The following is a 17,500-nucleotide window of genomic DNA, read 5'->3' as shown; positions in this document are numbered from 1 at the left end:
TGTAGCGTCCACCCTGTCCTCGATGTCCTGTCCAGCCGCAATCCGTTTGTTTTCCAGGTGGATGTTCTGTAAAGTGTTGGGTTGTGCTTTTTTGTATGATTTGGTGATGCTTCTGTCCAGTAAAGTGTTATGTTCTTGTATGTTCATTCTGTAGAAATTTGTGGTTTTATCGGCGGCTATGATGAGGTTGCTTACTTTGTTGATGCGCTCCGTGTCATTTTTCAGCTTGGTGAGGAGTGGGTTGCGAACTGGCTTGAATTTGACTGATTGTATCATTTTGAGCATGTCGTTTTCAAAATCCTTTAGTTCCTCAACTGTGGGTGGGTTCTTGGTGGATTTGAATCCGTAAGTTTTCTTTTGTGTTCCTTTTGTTTCAGGGTGGAGGAAAAAGTGTGCTTTCCATCGCATCCTTCTTAGGAAGTGTTCCGTCTTTTCTATGAGCCTTAGCTTGTAGTCATTCTGCGCGGGTATGGGAATGTTCTTCGTGGAGTAGTCGATGTTGAATTTTTCCATTTCTGATCGTCGTACAGTGCTCAACAAATGTGAATTTCAGAAGCAAAACCTTGCGGAACACTACAGAACTCATGAGCCAATCACCACGCCCCTACGCCTGCCTGTACCCACCCGTACTGTGCCCTATACAAACCATGGTATGTGAATGCTTCCATTAAAATCTCCTGGCGATTGAGGAAACCCTCATGAAACAGGCCTGTAGAGATGAAATAGTCTTGTGATTTTTTCCCACACATACATATTACGCTCCACCACGGTATCGAGCACTATTTTTTTTTGGATAATCTAATTAAGACATATATATATATATATATATATATATATATATATATATATATATATATATATATATATATATATATATATATATATATATATATATATATATATATATATATATATATATATATATATATATATATATATATATAGGGATGGCGTGGCGCAGTTGGAAGAGCGGCCATGCCAGCAACCTGAGGGTTCCTGGTTCGATCCCCACCTTCTACCAACCACGTCACGTCAGTTGTGTCCTTGAGCAAGACATTTCACCCTTGCTCCTGATGGGTCCTGGTTAGGGCCTTGCATGGCAGCTCCTGCCATCAGTGTGTGAATGGGTGAATAATGTCATTGCGCTTTGAGTACCTTGAAGGTAAAAAAGCGCTATACAAGTATAATCCATATAGGAACTTTAGTAATTCATTACACATTTTTATGTATATATTATATATGTAAACATACAGGAAATGTATGAATATACAGTATTACATGAAAATACTGTAGCAAAGTTTCCTGCACATTTATCTGTTTACGTTAATATAATGAACACTAGAAGACTAGCATTTGTCCTGTCCCTGCTTCCTCAAGGTAGACTTTAAAGTTAAAGTTAAAGTACCAATGATTGTCACACACAACATTAGGTGTGGTGAAATTTGTCCTCTGCATTTGACCCATCCCCTTGTTCACCCCCTGGGAGGGAAGGGGAGCAGTGAGCAGCAGCAGTGCCGCGCCCGGGAATAGTTTTTGGTAATTTAACCCCCAATTCCAACCCTTGATGCTGAATGCCAAGCAGGGAGGCAATGGGTCCCATTTTATAGTCTTTGGTATGACTCGGCCAGGGTTTGAACTCACAACCTACAAATCTCAGGGCGGACACTCTAACCACAAGGCCACTGAGCAGATCATGAAATAGAATAATTCAAATCCTTTACAAATGCTACATTTGTGTTGTGTTACACTTCATCCCAGTTTATATTGTTTAAAACAAATAAAAAGTTAAAATTTACAATATTGTCTTGTGCCTCCAGGTTTTCACTCAGTACTGTTACCCTAACATATAACTCTGAAAAATGTGGAATATTCCACAGGTTACGTGGTACACAGGGAGTTGCATCATTCTGATCCTCTGCAGGCCTCAGGAACCCCATAGGGAAGTTCACTCATTTATTTTCTATAAAAATGAGGGGTACAGGGGGTTAAAATCAAACTTATTTTTTATGTTGTTTGTTCTTAAAACATTTATTTTGTTGAATGACTGTAATGTGCTTTATGTCAACATGATATCAGCATAAATGTCAGATGGCTATATTTCATGAATTTGCGAATTTTATGCAAACATGTTGTAATGTCTTGCAAATTCTTAATGAGCGTCGCCAATATGTGCAACTAAAGGATAGACTGCAAAATTGTAACTACTTTCCATTTATGGAAAGGTTCATTTAATAGTAAGCATATGTATTATTAATATTATTATGCACATCTGGTGTATAGCTTCAGCTATCCTGCATGGAAAGGCGGTCAGGAATTTAGAGGCAGGCAGACACGGCAACCAAAAGCCTCACTGCATTTGCTTTAATTTGCCTATGATGTCATCCTTTTGCTCTAGCTCACCTGTGATTGGATGACTAGCACAGCATCTGCTCAGGCTCACTGATAGCATGGAGCTCAAGGTGGAGGGAGGTCTCATCAAGGCACTGTGGATCCCAGAATGGTTGTCCTGACAACGCCTGTAATGTCGACACTCCTCATCGGCGAGCAACATGGCTGATCAGTGACAGCTGCTGATCAAATGGAGAATCTGATCTTTTAAAAAGACAACAACCATTAAAAGAACATCTATATTATTAAACTCATCAAAATGTCATACATGGATTTTGTCTTAAGAGGTTTTAAATATATGGGACATCTCGTATAATCCCACACAGACATCAATCTTGGGAATATCAAGCCTCTCTTGAGCTCTCTCGTATGGTAGGCTTAAGCTGTGACAACACGCACTTACACATCTGACAATACAGGCCAAACATAATAAAGTAGTGTCTGAAAGTACCAGTAGAGTGGAAAAACAAGTTGACTTTATATGTTTGCTTGTGTTTCATTGTATCCATTAAACCAGTGTTGTTCAACCTTTTTTGAGGCTAGGCACATTTTTCTCAAGAAAAAAATCCAGAGGCACACCACCAGCAGAAAACATAAAAAAATGAAATTCCACCAGGTCGTCGTGCCTTATTTTGAGTTTGTTAATGTTCTCCTGTGTTTAGTGCTTTAGTTCTTGTCTTGCGCTGTTATTTTGGTGGCCCTTCCTGTTTTGTTGGTGTTTTCCTATAGCAGTTTCATGTCTTCCTTTGAGCGCTATTCCGCGTAAATAGCCGCTATTCCGGCTATTTACGTTGTTGCTATCCTTCTTTGTGTGGACATTGTTGATTGTCATGTCAAGAACGGATGTACTTTGTGGACGCTGTAAGTTTTTGCTGTCGTCCAGCATTCTGTTTCTGTTTACTTTGTAGCCAGTTCAGTTTTACTTTCGTTTTGCATAACCCATTGCCTTTCCCTTTCCCTTTTGTTAATTTTTGGTTTAAGCATTACATAACTTTTTACCTGCACGCTGCCTCCCGCTGTGGTCCGCATATTGGGATGACAATAAACCATCCTCGTCTCACCCGACACATTCCGACTTTTACAAAGCAATTAACTACCTGCTGCCACCTACTGACATGGAGTATTACGTGGTTACCCTGCCGAGTTTTACACAGCACAGACACTAAGCAACGGCACATTATTTGCAGAATATAATTATTGATTTGCAATAAATATTTTTTGGACCCATTAGGTGAAGATGCATAATTTCCCACGGCAGACCAGACAATATCTCACGGCACAGTGGTTGAAAAACACTGCATTAAACCATGTCCAATTGTATTTACAATCTGCAAAGTATGTGAAAACACTGCTTGAACAACACAAAATGTCACAAATTCAGTCAGCCATTTTGAATATTTCGCTCAGAATACCTTCGGCTATTTTCGGAGATTGGCATCACGGTAGTAACGCTTCTGTACCCTGACAACGTTATCAGATCAGTCATACCGGAAATACACAAACATTGAAATGTGGTGTTTATTATTCACAATCCTTATGTAAGACAAGAACTCATATGCTTGGCTTTTTATGGATTCGAAATTGTAAATAAAGAGCTAACAATTGAGTGAAGAGATTGAGGGTCCTTTGTTGCGCTAATTATACTCTCTCTAAAAAGAATTAGGTTATGTCATGACCTGAAAATTAACCAAATATGTGTGATATAGTTATTATAAGCGCCAACGCAGACAGACTATTCTAGCCGCCCATTGATAGCAGGGAGCTAATGCTAGATTATGCTCAGTGATGGGCATTAACAAACTACATAAACTGCGTAGCTTAGCTAAAATTTCCAGTAGCTTGGCAGTAGTTTAGCGACTTTTTTTAACCAGTAGCTTTTTCTGTCGTTTAGCTAGTTTTAGACCCATGTGGCGATGTAGCTTACATCAAAACTACACGCTACAAAGAGAGAAAATAGACTGCGAATACAGGCCAAAAATAATATAGAGGAAATATATTGGCCTGGATAAATGAGAACATCCATACATACAAAGAAAATCCATGATGTTTGGTTGGTGTTCGCATGATGAGTCACAATTGGCGAAGGTTAGGGCGAAACATAACAGACTGGCCAATCAGAGGCAAGATAAGGCAGGTCATTGAAACTAGTAAGCAAAATCATAAGTCACACACTCATGTCATGTGAGATTTTTCCTTAAGTTATGAAGATGACGTGCAGAAATCCCACAATAATGCGTGTCCTTAGCCATATTTAGACAAATGTATGCGTTTAGAGAAAACAACGCCCAAAACCTTAGATTTTAGTTGTTTACTTTGTAAACTACAATCATAACTGCTCTCTTCAGGCCAAACATAAATTTAAGAACACACATTAAGGTGAGTTGAGTTCATGAAACGTTTTACTGCACATAACTATTACTAACTGTTCCCAAACAACACACAAGTATTTTTTTTTTATCAAGGTATAGATAGATGCTCTTTTTTTTACTGTAGGCAGAGAAAATTAATAACATTATGGGGTGGGCCAAAGAAAAGGCAATCTAAATAAATATATACAGTAAATGGGTTATACTTGTATAGCGCTTTTCTACCTTCAAGGTACTCAAAGCACTTTGACACTATTTCCACATTTACCCATTCACACACACATTCACACACCGATGGCCGGAGCTGCCATGCAAGGCCCTAACCACGACCCATCAGGAGCAAGGGTGAAATGTCTTGCTCAAGGACACAACAGACGTTACTAGGTTGGTAGAAGGTGGGGATTGAACCAGGAACCCTCAAGTTGCTGGCACGGCCACTCTCCCAACCTCGCCACACCGTCCCCAGTGGAGTGCGGGGAACCTTAGAGGTAGTAATAGTAGTAGTACATTAACATTGATATTATACATGTGGGCCCACAGATATAACTGCTGTTAAATGTAGCTTTGATGTAGCAAGCTACTTTTGCCGTGTAGCTTGTAGCGTAGCTTGCTACAATTCTCCGGGGATAGCTTCACCTGTAGCTTAGCTACATTTAATCGAGAGTAACTTGTTGCTTAGCTTGCTACATTTTCCAAGTAGCTTGCCCATCACTGCTTACGCTGCTGTGGTTGACACACTGAGCCAGTGGCTGCTTCTGCTTTGTCTCAAACTTGCTAAAAGTAAATTCTACATTATTAATGCATCTTTCACCTGGTAGTAGACAAATATGGCTATTGACTGACAGGCTGGTCGACTTTCACGTCCGGAGATGGCATAATAGATCCCCCAAAAACGTTCCTGCAGGAAACTTTTTTTTTAACCCTTCGTGAGGATTGTGATTGAATCTTCATCCAAACAGAGTTATGTGAGCGTCCGGTCAGTCGGCATCCCAGCGAGGGTGGAAATATTACAGTAAGTGTTTGTTTTATTTTGGTTTGTTATGGTTAGTTTCCATGTTTAGCATCTAGGCTTCTAAAACGTATTGCTCATCCTCTTTGTGTTCGGGCTAAAAAATATAAGGTCCTGGATCATAATTTTTCCAAAAGTAATTGTTGTTGGCTCTCACAAAGTCTGCTTGATTAGCATTGTTGGTAGGGAAGTGCTCTGTGGTTCCTAGTGTGACGTCATGCCATCACATGACTAGCTGCCTCATTATCCCTCAAAATGGCTCGGGAATATCCGTGAATATCCACTATTTTGATCATATCTATTTAACTTTGGAAGTCTTATGGTGTCATAAATCAGATAAATGACACTAGCTTCAATATCGAGGCAACTTGTTTTTACACTTTACTGGTACTTTAAGTACACATTCAAACGGTATTCCCTTAATGTAACTGATGGTGGCGCACCGCCACAGCAAAATCATACCCACCACACTTTGAAAATAAGGGTTCTTTACGTGAAAACAAATTTAAGCAATATAATGTATTGTAGCTTCCAGAAGAAGTTATAAGTCTGACACTGTTACCATATGTTTTTTGACTATAAGGCGCACCGTTGATTTATGAGAAAATGAAAGGATTTGAAGTGCGCCTTATAGTCCGCAAAATACGTTAATTAATAATAACAGAGACTTGTTTCTAAATGTATGTATACATTTTTGAGCCTTTTTAAAGAAAATCATATCATCAATGCAAATCATACAATGATTTGACTACGGCCTCATCGCCACATGGAATCTTGGCAATCCAGGGGAAACCCTGCATTCACTTTCTACTGCTTATCATGTTCATGGTCACGAATGTGCAGAAGCCTATCCCGGCTGGATTGGTCACCTGTAAATCACATATTAGTCCCTTTGGCTTTTTTTGTATCATTTAGCCGTGGCTGTTTTTTCAGAAAGTTGCGGCATGGATGTTTTAAGGCGTATTTTTTTACAATAACGTTGAATCAAATTGTGATTTTATGAATTTGTTATCAATGTTTGACTGTTCCTCGTCACATCAATCTAAAAAAGCACGGGATTTCAACAAGGAAATTACTGATGTTTTACTCATTTAATAGCACACAGCCTGAAGAATAGACAGTAGATGGCAGTAATAACACATACTCAGAGCTCATTGTTTGTACAATACTGTTTATAACTAAAAGCAATATTCAATTATATTACATTAAGAAACAGCTGGAACTTGTGGTGCTCTGTCGTCCAAAAGTTGCGCTTGAAAATATTTGTATACCTCAAGTATTCATGTATGGTCCAAGAAATGCAGAGGACAAATTTCACCACACCTAGTGTGTGTGTGAGACAATCATTGGTACTTTAACTTTAACCTTAACTCTTAATTTACTTTCACACGTTCAGAGCATTTGTCAACCGACCTAAAGTGGTAATTTTTGTTGGTAAATGAGTGACAATGAAATATCATCATCAAACTTCAACATCTCTAACATGTACATGCTGCCTACATTCTTAAAAATGAGAATCTGTTCTTAATTGCCTTACCAGAAAAATCTAGGGAGCAAATGTTTATTTACCTCATTACCCAGAAGGCTTAGAGCTGTAGACATGAAGTATGTCTGCACGGAAGGACGACAATTATACCATTTGAGCAATAAAGAGTTGATATAAAGTTCCAGATTCTGTTCCTGCTTTGTGTACACAAGAAACAAACATACGTTTGGATTACACAGTTGACGAGCGTGTTTGAGCGCCGCTCGAGGAGTCTAATTTGATTGGCGAGAATGACACTGATTGGCCAAAATGTCATTGACATACAGATAAACAACCATTCACCCTGACATTCACACCTATGGACAATTAGAGTCTTCGGTTAACCTAAGGTGCATGTTTTTGGTCTGTGGGAAGAAATTACATGTAAACTACTGTAAGTACATGCAAACTCTGCACAGAGATGCAGAGGCTGGGATTCAAGCCTATGCAGAACCACCAGGCTGCACGGTCAGATGTGCCCAAACTGATAAGCTGTTTACAAAAATGCTAAAAATGTTGCATAAACATCGCCGACAAGAACCTACAGCAATGTACAGTATTAGGGTAAGGCCACTGATGTCCGCTATAGACGGTATTAAATGCTCTCCATTTTTCTACATCAGATTAACCTCTTTAAGCTGTCCACTGGTAAACTTGGCATGTCGAACATAATAGGTCACGCTCATCCATGCTACAGCTGCATTCACAAACAGAGCCACTACTTTTAGTGTCTGTTGTTGGCACAACTCAGATTGCCAATCTCCCCCCAACTCCAAACAGAATTTGATTGAGGTTAGTGGGCCTCTGTCCATTTCATAATGCATGGTAACTATTGATAACAGTTTTTTTCTTGATTGGAATAATTGTGCAACAGAAGGTTAAGCGTGGTCATCTGCGCACAGCGATGGAAGATTACAGCTTGGTTTTTAATGTGGTGCACTGCCAGGTTTTTTTTAAATTAAGGCGTCGCTGTTCTGCACATTTTGGTGTGTTTAACCAAAGCGGATGCGACGGCTAAGTGTGAGCTGACATTGAAAATTAAGAAAGGAATTGCTGAGATGCGGAGAAAGGGTAGGATTAAATCAACTCTGAATCTTCCTACTCCTTTTCGGACATTTTGAATTCTGTCAAAATTAGGGATGTGCCGATCGATTGACCACAGATTTTTGTGAAAAGTATGTGATCGGCCATTGCCGATTGATGCCTTTAATTGCAGGTCAAAAACGCTGATTCTCCCTGGTTGACAAGTACCTAGCAACTAATAAAAGGCTGCACTTTTTGGGGCAAATTTTGTCTATCATTTCCAATACTTATGTAACACAAAAATTACATGCATTCTTAATGGTAAATAAACGCTATAAAAAGTCAGCTAACAATGGAGCTAATGGGATTCTATTCTGCCTAAGAAACCCTCTAAAAAGCCAACCAAACTAATAAAACATCACTTACTGTACAAGGTCTGTTGTCATTAAGATGCCGACTGCTAGGATGTTAATATATTCCCATTTAGAGGGAGAAAAGAGGTGTGAAACCAAGCGTCTTTTCGGGTCGTTCTTGCCATTCCCGGGTCTAAATTGGCTGTCAAAGTGTACCAATTTGCCAGAATACATCCTCGTCTTTCTACTATCCAGGTGAGATGCATGATTAATGATATAGAATAAAGTTTGATGTGCAAGGAAACGAGGAAGCAGCTCATCAGTCTACCATAGGCACACAAGCTTGTGATCACGGTGCCGCTCTAAATAGTTAGTCTGCGTTAGCGACTTAGCGCTTATAATAATAACATCACTAATACTTTGTTAATATCCAAGTCACAAAATGTAAATGGAGTATTGTTGGCGGTTTTTGGATGTTTTTTTAATTGGGTTTTATAAGTGGAATAGAGGACCTCCCGTTGGCTCCGCTGTAAGCGGACTTTTGTTTACGAGTTAGAATGCATTAATAAAATTACATCCCTCGTCATGTCTTCGATAAGGATTGTAAACGATAGGCAAAATTCCAAAAAAATGCAATCCCCCTTTAACGCGTACAATAACAATGTCACTAATACTTGGTTAATATTAAGGTCACAATATGTAAGTGGAGTATTGTTGGCAGTTTTTGGATGTTTTTTAGAGGGCTTTATGGGCACAATTAATGACTCCCATTAGCTGTTACCCACACAGCAAAAACACTCCGCGGCGGATCCCCCGCGCAGGTATCGCGCCTTCCGGAACGGAACGGCGAAACGGACCAGCATCGGCGTCCATTTGCACTCGGGAACGTATCCGCCACGGCGGCAGGTAGCGGATCCGCCGTGGCGGCGCGCTGAATGCGCTCCGCACCCATGATCAAAGCCTTATTTCCGCGGTGGGTGCGCCGTGACGGCGCGCTGCATCCACTCCGCACCCAAGATCAAAGCCTAACCTCCCGCCGCGGACCAGCAACGGACTCATAAAAATCCTGGCTCATCTGGCCGTTTTGGACCCCTTTATCTTATTTTCAAAATCCCTTCTGTTCTTGCTGTAGGATAAAATAGGAAACTAAAAAATTCACTAAGCCCTACTACAGCAATATAGGCTTACATATTGTAATAATCTCAGGAATGTAGGCTCAGAGACTTCTTCAGTTATCTTGCATTTATTGTACAAGATGCATTTAAGGCACACAACAGCTCCAACATGCGTCTATCTCCTTTCCCGGCAAAACTCGAACCTGTCACGACTAGGTCTTTGGCGTGGTTTGCTCTCCCGTGGTGCAAAAGAAATGGAACGGACGTGGCGTGCAGGTAAAGACATAGTTTAATTATAACTATAAACTACAAAGTACAAACAAAAGGGTACAAACAAAAGGCGCTCACAGCGGAGGTAAAAAAAACTTCACTAGGAAAAAACAAAAGGCGCGCACAATGGCGGAGAACTATGAACATTTAAACAAAAACTTACGTGACAAGAAACTGTGAACATGGCATGAATGTGTGATGTCGCCAGCACGAACAACCGAAACAGAAAAGCCTATATAGTGACATGATAAGTGAAAACAGGTGCGTGACTAACTGTGAACAGGTGCGTGACATGACTGTGAAAACGTGAGACAGGTGTGTGTGAGTCCAAACGTGGAACAGGTGAAACTAATGGTTGCTATGGTGACAAACAAAACCAGGAAGTGAAACCAGGAACTAAGGAAGTGTCCAAAAAACAAAACAGCACATGGCCAAACAAAAACATGAACACAGACATGACAGAACCCCCCCCTTACGGACAGATCCCAGATGTCCAAAAACAAAAAACAGGATCAAGAGTCATGGGAGGGGGGGGAGGGGGACATGGCGGTGGGTCGCCAGACCAGGTGTCCCCGAATCCACCGGGGCAGAGTCAGGTGGCGGCGGCGGGTAGACCGCCGCTGAACCTGACGAGGTGGGCGACCTGGGAATGGCCACATTCGTGGCAGACGAGGAGGTCGGCGCACCTGGCGTGGCGGACGCCCATGGAAAGGCCACATCCTTGGCCGACGAGGAGGTGGGCGCGTTGTCGTGGCAGGCGGCGAAGCTTGGCGTGGTGCGTCAGGCGGCGAAGCTTGGCGTGGTGCGTCAGGCGGCGAAGCTTGGCGTGGCGGGTCTTGACGAGGGTCTTGGTCTTGGCATGGGTCTTGGTCTTGGTCTTGGCGAGGGTCTGGGTCTTGGTCTTGGACTTGGTCTTGGCGTGGTTGGTCTTGGTCTTGGACTTGGCGTGGTTGGTCTTGGTCTTGGACTCGGCGTGGTTGGTCTTGGTCTTGGCGTAGTTGGTCTTGGACTTGGTCTTGGTGTAGCTGTGCTTGGACTTGGTCTTGGTTTGGGTCACTTGGCGGGTCTTGGTCTTGGTCACTTGGCGGGTCTTGGTCTTGGTCACTTGGCGGGTCTTGGTCTTGGTCACTTGGCGGGTCTTGGTCACTTGGCGGTTCTTGGTCTTGGTCACTTGGCGGGTCTTGGTCTTGGCTTTGGTCTTGGCGTGGGGCAGCCACGGGCGGCACTTGGCGGCGTGGGGAAGCCACGGGCGGCACTTGGCGGCGTGGGGAAGCCACGGGCGGCACTTGGCGGCGTGGGGAAGCCACGGGCGGCACTTGGCGGCGTGGGGAAGCCACGGGCGGCACTTGGCGGCGTGGGGAAGCCACGGGCGGCACTTGGCGGCGTGGGGAAGCCACTGGCGGCACTTGGCGGCGTGGGGCAGCCACTGGCGGCACTTGGCGTCGTGAAGCTGCGACTGGGCGTGGAGCAGGTACTGGCGGCGCTTGGCGTGGAGCAGGTACTGGCGGCGCTTGGCGTGGAGCAGGGCGTGGAGCAGGTAGATCTTGGCATGGTCGAAAAACTGGTGGTGGTGGTCGTGCTGGTGGCTGTGGCTTGGCGTGACGAAAGACTGGTGGTGGGGGTCGTGCTGGTGGCTGTGGCTTGGCAGGTCGAAAGACAGGTGGTGGTGGTCGTGCTGGAGGCTGTGGCTTGGCAGGTCGAAAGACAGGTGGTGGTGGTCGTGCTGGTGGCTGTGGCTTGGCAGGTCGAAAGACAGGTGGTGGTGGTCGTGCTGGAGGCTGTGGCTTGGCGTGACGATGCTGAGCCACCCCACCTGAACAATTCCCAGCCCTAGCCCCCCCCTCAAGGAGCGGATCCCAGACGCGCTCCCCGCGGTCTGGAACCGTCTTTTGGGGTGGGCGGAGGGGGTTCAGGAGGAGGGCAGAATCCTCCCCTCTAAATTGTCCAAAATGTCTTCCTTCTTGTACCTGGGATCTTGTGGGTGAAAAAAAAAAGTGTGACTTGGGCGTGGCTTGAGTCCTGGGGGGCGGGGCATGGAATTTGGGTGGCTTGGATTGACAGGATCTGATTTCTAAAAACATGTCCTGGTAATGTTTAATCATGGATTTAGAGTCTTTGGTTGGATGTGGCTGACAAGAAAAAGAGTTCAGGGGAAAAAAATCCATGACGTCACCCACTGGCAGCGGCGTGACGTCGTCCTGGGGAAGCCGGGCTGGCTGCAGCTCGTTTCCGCCCGGAGGGGGAGGAGCTTGCGGGAACGATGCGTCCTTTCCAATGCTTGTGGAAGCCCTCCCTGACGTCCTTCGTTGGGAGCGGCGCTTCCGGGACTGCGGTGACGCAGCGCCATCCTCGGACCAAAGGGAGCTGATCGGCACCAGTTTGCCGGTCGGACCCCACATGAGATCCCTGCGCTCCATGGGGGAATGGCGGAGCGTCTCGGCCTCCATGGCGCGCAGGACCTCCCACGTTACCTCGTCAAAATTGTCCCATTTTTTTGCGGGAGAGCTCTCGTGCTGGCGACATCTGTCACGACTAGGTCTTTGGCGTGGTTTGCTCTCCCGTGGTGCAAAAGAAATGGAACGGACGTGGCGTGCAGGTAAAGACATAGTTTAATTATAACTATAAACTACAAAGTACAAACAAAAGGGTACAAACAAAAGGCGCTCACAGCGGAGGTAAAAAAAACTTCACTAGGAAAAAACAAAAGGCGCGCACAATGGCGGAGAACTATGAACATTTAAACAAAAACTTACGTGACAAGAAACTGTGAACATGGCATGAATGTGTGATGTCGCCAGCACGAACAACCGAAACAGAAAAGCCTATATAGTGACATGATAAGTGAAAACAGGTGCGTGACTAACTGTGAACAGGTGCGTGACATGACTGTGAAAACGTGAGACAGGTGTGTGTGAGTCCAAACGTGGAACAGGTGAAACTAATGGTTGCTATGGTGACAAACAAAACCAGGAAGTGAAACCAGGAACTAAGGAAGTGTCCAAAAAACAAAACAGCACATGGCCAAACAAAAACATGAACACAGACATGACAGAACCAACCCTTCCTGTCAACAACGTCACTTCCCTCACTTCCCCAGAAGTCCCGCCCCCCAGCCAAAGCCATTGGCTAACACCCCGTAGCCAGCCGCTACATCACCCCCCCCTTACAAAAAGTCCTCGCCCTCGAGGACTGACCCGTAAGGCAACATTTGGCAACACCATAGCAGCATGTAAAACAGAGCAACCCATTAGTGCAAACAAAACAGTGTAAACAACATAATCCTCACATCACACAAAAACGGGTTCACAAACCCCCCCACCCCCGTTCCCTTCAGTCTAAGGACACCACAAAGTCTTGCAAGTGGTCCGGAGGCCTCTTCATCCGCCTCGGCCGCTCTCCTCCATTTCCCAGCAGTGGGACAGCTGGGTCGGGTGTGCCAGTCCTCGGGAGGGAGCTGGAGGGGGCGGGGGAGGAGGGGAGTGGGGAAATTGCTTCCCCCTGGGGCATAAGCGGGGTATTGGTAAAGGGCTGGGCGGGCAAGGGAGAGGTCACCTGTGTATCCGAGGCAAGGGAAGGGGGACCCCCCCGGTAGGGGGCGAGTCTGTCTCTGTGGAGGGCCACCTTCCTTCCCCGGGGGGGCAGCTGGACACGATACACAACCTCTCCCAGCTTCTGGAGTATCTTACAGGGTCCTGTCCATTTGCTGTCCAGCTTGGGACTGCGGCCCTTCTTCCGAATCGGATTGTAGACCCAGACCAACTCGCCTGGCGCGAAGTCCCTTCCTCGGGTCGTCACATCATAGTAGCGCTTTTGTTTGATGCCAGCTTCCTGCAGCTGCTCCCGAGCGAAACTGTGGGCTGAGTCCAGCCGGTCCTGTAATTTCCTGGCGTACTCTGGCCCTGCAGCAAAGGCCGGGGCATCCGGTGGGCGGCCAAAGGCCAGCTCTGCTGGTGTGCGCATCTCTGTCCCTAGCATGAGAAGCGCCGGTGTGCACCCCGTGGATTCTTGGACAGCAGAGCGACACGCCATCAGCACCAGTGGTAGGTGTTGGTCCCAGTCACGCTGGTGGCGGGAGGTGACAATGGCGAGCTGGTCTCCCAGGTTGCGATGGAACCGCTCCACTAACCCATCACTCTGAGGGTGCAATGGGGTAGTGCGGGTCTTGTGAATGCCCAGGCGCTCGCACAAGGCCGCGAACACCCGGGACTCAAAGTTTGTGCCTCGGTCACTGTGCAGAGACGCCATGATGCCAAACCGACCTATCATGCCCTCCACCAGGGCATCAGCAATGGTCTCTGCCTCCTGGTTGGGAATGGCGTATGCCTCTGGCCACTTGGTGAAATAGTCTATGGCGGAAAGGACATAGCGGTTCCCCTTGACAGACAGTGGGTACGGCCCTGTAATGTCAATCCCCACCCTGTCCATGGGGCACCCCACTGGGAACTGTTGGAGCGGTGCCTGTGAGCGCCCAGTGGGGCCTTTGCGGGCAACGCAAGGGTCACAGCGGCGGCAGAAGTCCTCCACATCTCTCTTCTGCCGACCCCAATAGAACCCCTGTCGCAGCCGCTTGAGTGTTTTGGCGACCCCGAAATGTCCAGACCCACCTCCCCCATGCACTGCCTTAAGCACTGCCCCTTGCAGTCCCTTTGGCACCACCACCTGCCACTGTTCTTCCCCCGTGGCCGCGGCCTTAAATGCCCGCTGCAACACGCCTTGGGACACCCGCAATGAGTCAAACATGGCCCACAGGCCCTTAGTAGCCTTAGAGAATGGTGCCACCGCCTCCCAAGGCGGGCGCTGCCGAGCCTCTACCCACTGCAAAACAGGATGAAGGTCTGTGTCCTCCACCTGCGTGCGCCTCCAGTCAGCATTCGTCACAGTCTGTAGTTCTCCGCAGACAACGTCATCAGCCTGACTGACGGCCGCACACTCAGCGCCCTCTGCCCGCCGCTCTTGTTCTCGGGGCTTCCCTGCGCTCGCAGTACCGACATCCGTCTGCTGCACACGGCCGGCGCGAGAGCGCGTCCGCGTTGGAGTGGCGAGCACCTGGCCGATGTTCTATTTTAAAGTTGTATCCTTGCAGCTCTTCCACCCACCTGGCAACCTGCCCCTCCGGCTCCCGGAAAGTCATTAGCCACTGGAGGGCAGAGTGGTCAGTTCTGATCACAAAGGGGAGGCCACACAAGTAATATTTAAAGTGTCTGATAGAGAGCACCACTGCCAGGAGTTCTCGGCGGGTGACACAATAGTTCCGTTCAGACTTGTTGAGTTTCTGGCTGAAGTATGCCACCACCCTTTCCCCTTCTGCCACGGCTGTGCAAGTACACCCCCGACCCCCACTCCGCTGGCATCAGTGTCCAGTAAGAAGGGCAGGGCGAGGTCAGGTGGGGCGAGTACCGGGGCCTCACACAAGGCCCGTTTCAGCCCCCAGAATGCCTCCTGGCACCCTTCCGACCACACAAAGTCTTTGCCTTTTTCCAGCAATCGATATAGGGGCGCGGCGATTGTGGCAAAACCCGCACGTGCCTCCGATAGTACGAGGCAAGCCCAATAAAGCTCTTCAGCTGTCCTTGGTCCCGAGGGGCGGGCCAATCTCTCACAGCCCGCACCTTCTCTCCCATGGCGCCAATGCCATCTGCCCCCAGCTCATGTCCCAAGAAAGTTACTTCCCGCCGCATGAAACTGCATTTCTCGGGGTGCAGTTTAAGGCCCGCTGCTCGAATCCTCTCCAGGACTCTCCTCAGGGACCCCAGGGCTGCTTCGAAAGAACGCCCATGTACCAAGATGTCGTCCAGGTACACCAGGCACTCTTGACGGGAAATACCAGCCAGCACTTTGTCCATAAGCCGGCAAAAGTGGCGGGGGCATTACAGAGCCCAAAACTGAGGACTTTGAATTGCCACAAGCCCCGGCCAGTACAGAAGGCAGATTTAGGGCGAGATTCAGGAGAAAGGGGTACCTGATAATACCCGCTTTTAAGGTCCAGAGTGGTGAACCACGAGGAGCCGGAAACTAGGTCCAGGGACTCATCAATACGGGGGAGGGGGTAAGAGTCTTTTGTGGTCACTTCATTCAGCCGTCTGTAATCCACACAGAATCGCCAATCTCCAGCCTTCTTCTTGGCGACCATGACCACAGGTTCCGCCCAGGGGCTCTCGGACGGCTCAATAAAGTCGGCCCGCAGCAGGTCATCTACGGCCTTGTCGCATACCTGCTGTCGAGCGAGGGGGATGCGGCGTGCGTGGCACTTGATGGGCCGCGCCAAGCCAGTGTCTATGACATGCTCTGCCAAGTGGGTTCTTCCCACTTCACTCTCGTTCATTGCAAAGCTGCCCTGGAATTCCACCAGCAGCTGTTTCAGCTGCTCCTGTTGCTGTTTCTCCAAGTCCCTGTACTCCTCTCTCCACACTCCTCCCCCTATGACCGGGGGTGCCGGCTGCGGGTGGGGGCCCGTGGGTAGGGATGCCCAGGGCTGGCATCCCGGGTAATACACAGCTCTGTCTCCCCCCTCATTGGCTGAAGGGAGACAGGGCGAGGGCAGGGGTAGTAACTAGGTGATGTGTGAGGCAACAATAATGTAGAGGCATGCGGTGAAACGGGCAGGGGCCCGGGAACTAGGGTACCCATGGCAACTGTAGGGCCCCCCGGGAAGTTAAGTGTACCCCTCCCCATGTCTAGCAGGCACCCAGTGACTTGGAGGAAGTCCAGCCCTAAGATGCAGCAGTCTTGCACGTCTGCCACCCAAACTAGGTGGCGAACTCGCTTTCCCCCCACGCACAACCACAGGAACCCCTTCCCCACCATAGGAGCTAGCTGGCCCGTGACTGTGCGTAGCTGTACTGCCGTGGGTTCAAGTGGTGTACTGCTGGGAAGAACGTCCGGTCTTACCAGCGTTACCGATGACCCTGTGTCCACCAGACCCACGGTAGGCACCCCCTGGACAGAGACAGCAACATGGCAGGAGCCCCCACTTTTGCCCCCCCCCCCCCCCCCCCCCCCCGTGTCCAGCCCACCGCCATAGGTGGCACACTGCTGTCATCTACTTCTGGGGGGGATGGAGTCCCTCCCCCCTGGCTGTGCCGCTGGGCTCCTCCGGGTGCCCGAAAGCGAGAAGAAGGAGTAGAAGGCGAGTCGTCGTCTGCTTCTGGGGGGGATGGAGCCCCTCCCCCCTGGCTGTGCTGATGTGCTCCTTCCCCTGCTTGACGAGCCTGGGCTGGCGAGTCAGGGTCCGCGGTGGACGTAGGGGCCCGCATACCCCTGACTATGCGGGCCCGGCGCCGTTTCCCGGCTCACGACGAGTGGCAGGGCACTCCCTGCGAAAGTGTCCAGGTTGGCCACATCCCCAGCAGACCTGCATGGGGCGCGGGCCACGTTGACTTTGCAGAGTCACCGACCTCAGCAGTTCGGTAATTTCTTTCGCCCAAGCCGGAGCCCCGTCGTTAGACGGGTGT

The sequence above is a fragment of the Entelurus aequoreus genome, linkage group LG05 (assembly GCF_033978785.1).
Source record: "Entelurus aequoreus isolate RoL-2023_Sb linkage group LG05, RoL_Eaeq_v1.1, whole genome shotgun sequence".
In the NCBI taxonomy this organism is placed as follows: Eukaryota; Metazoa; Chordata; class Actinopteri; order Syngnathiformes; family Syngnathidae; genus Entelurus; species Entelurus aequoreus.
The sequence above is the reverse complement of the archived record's forward strand: the minus strand, read 5'-3'. Positions refer to the sequence as shown.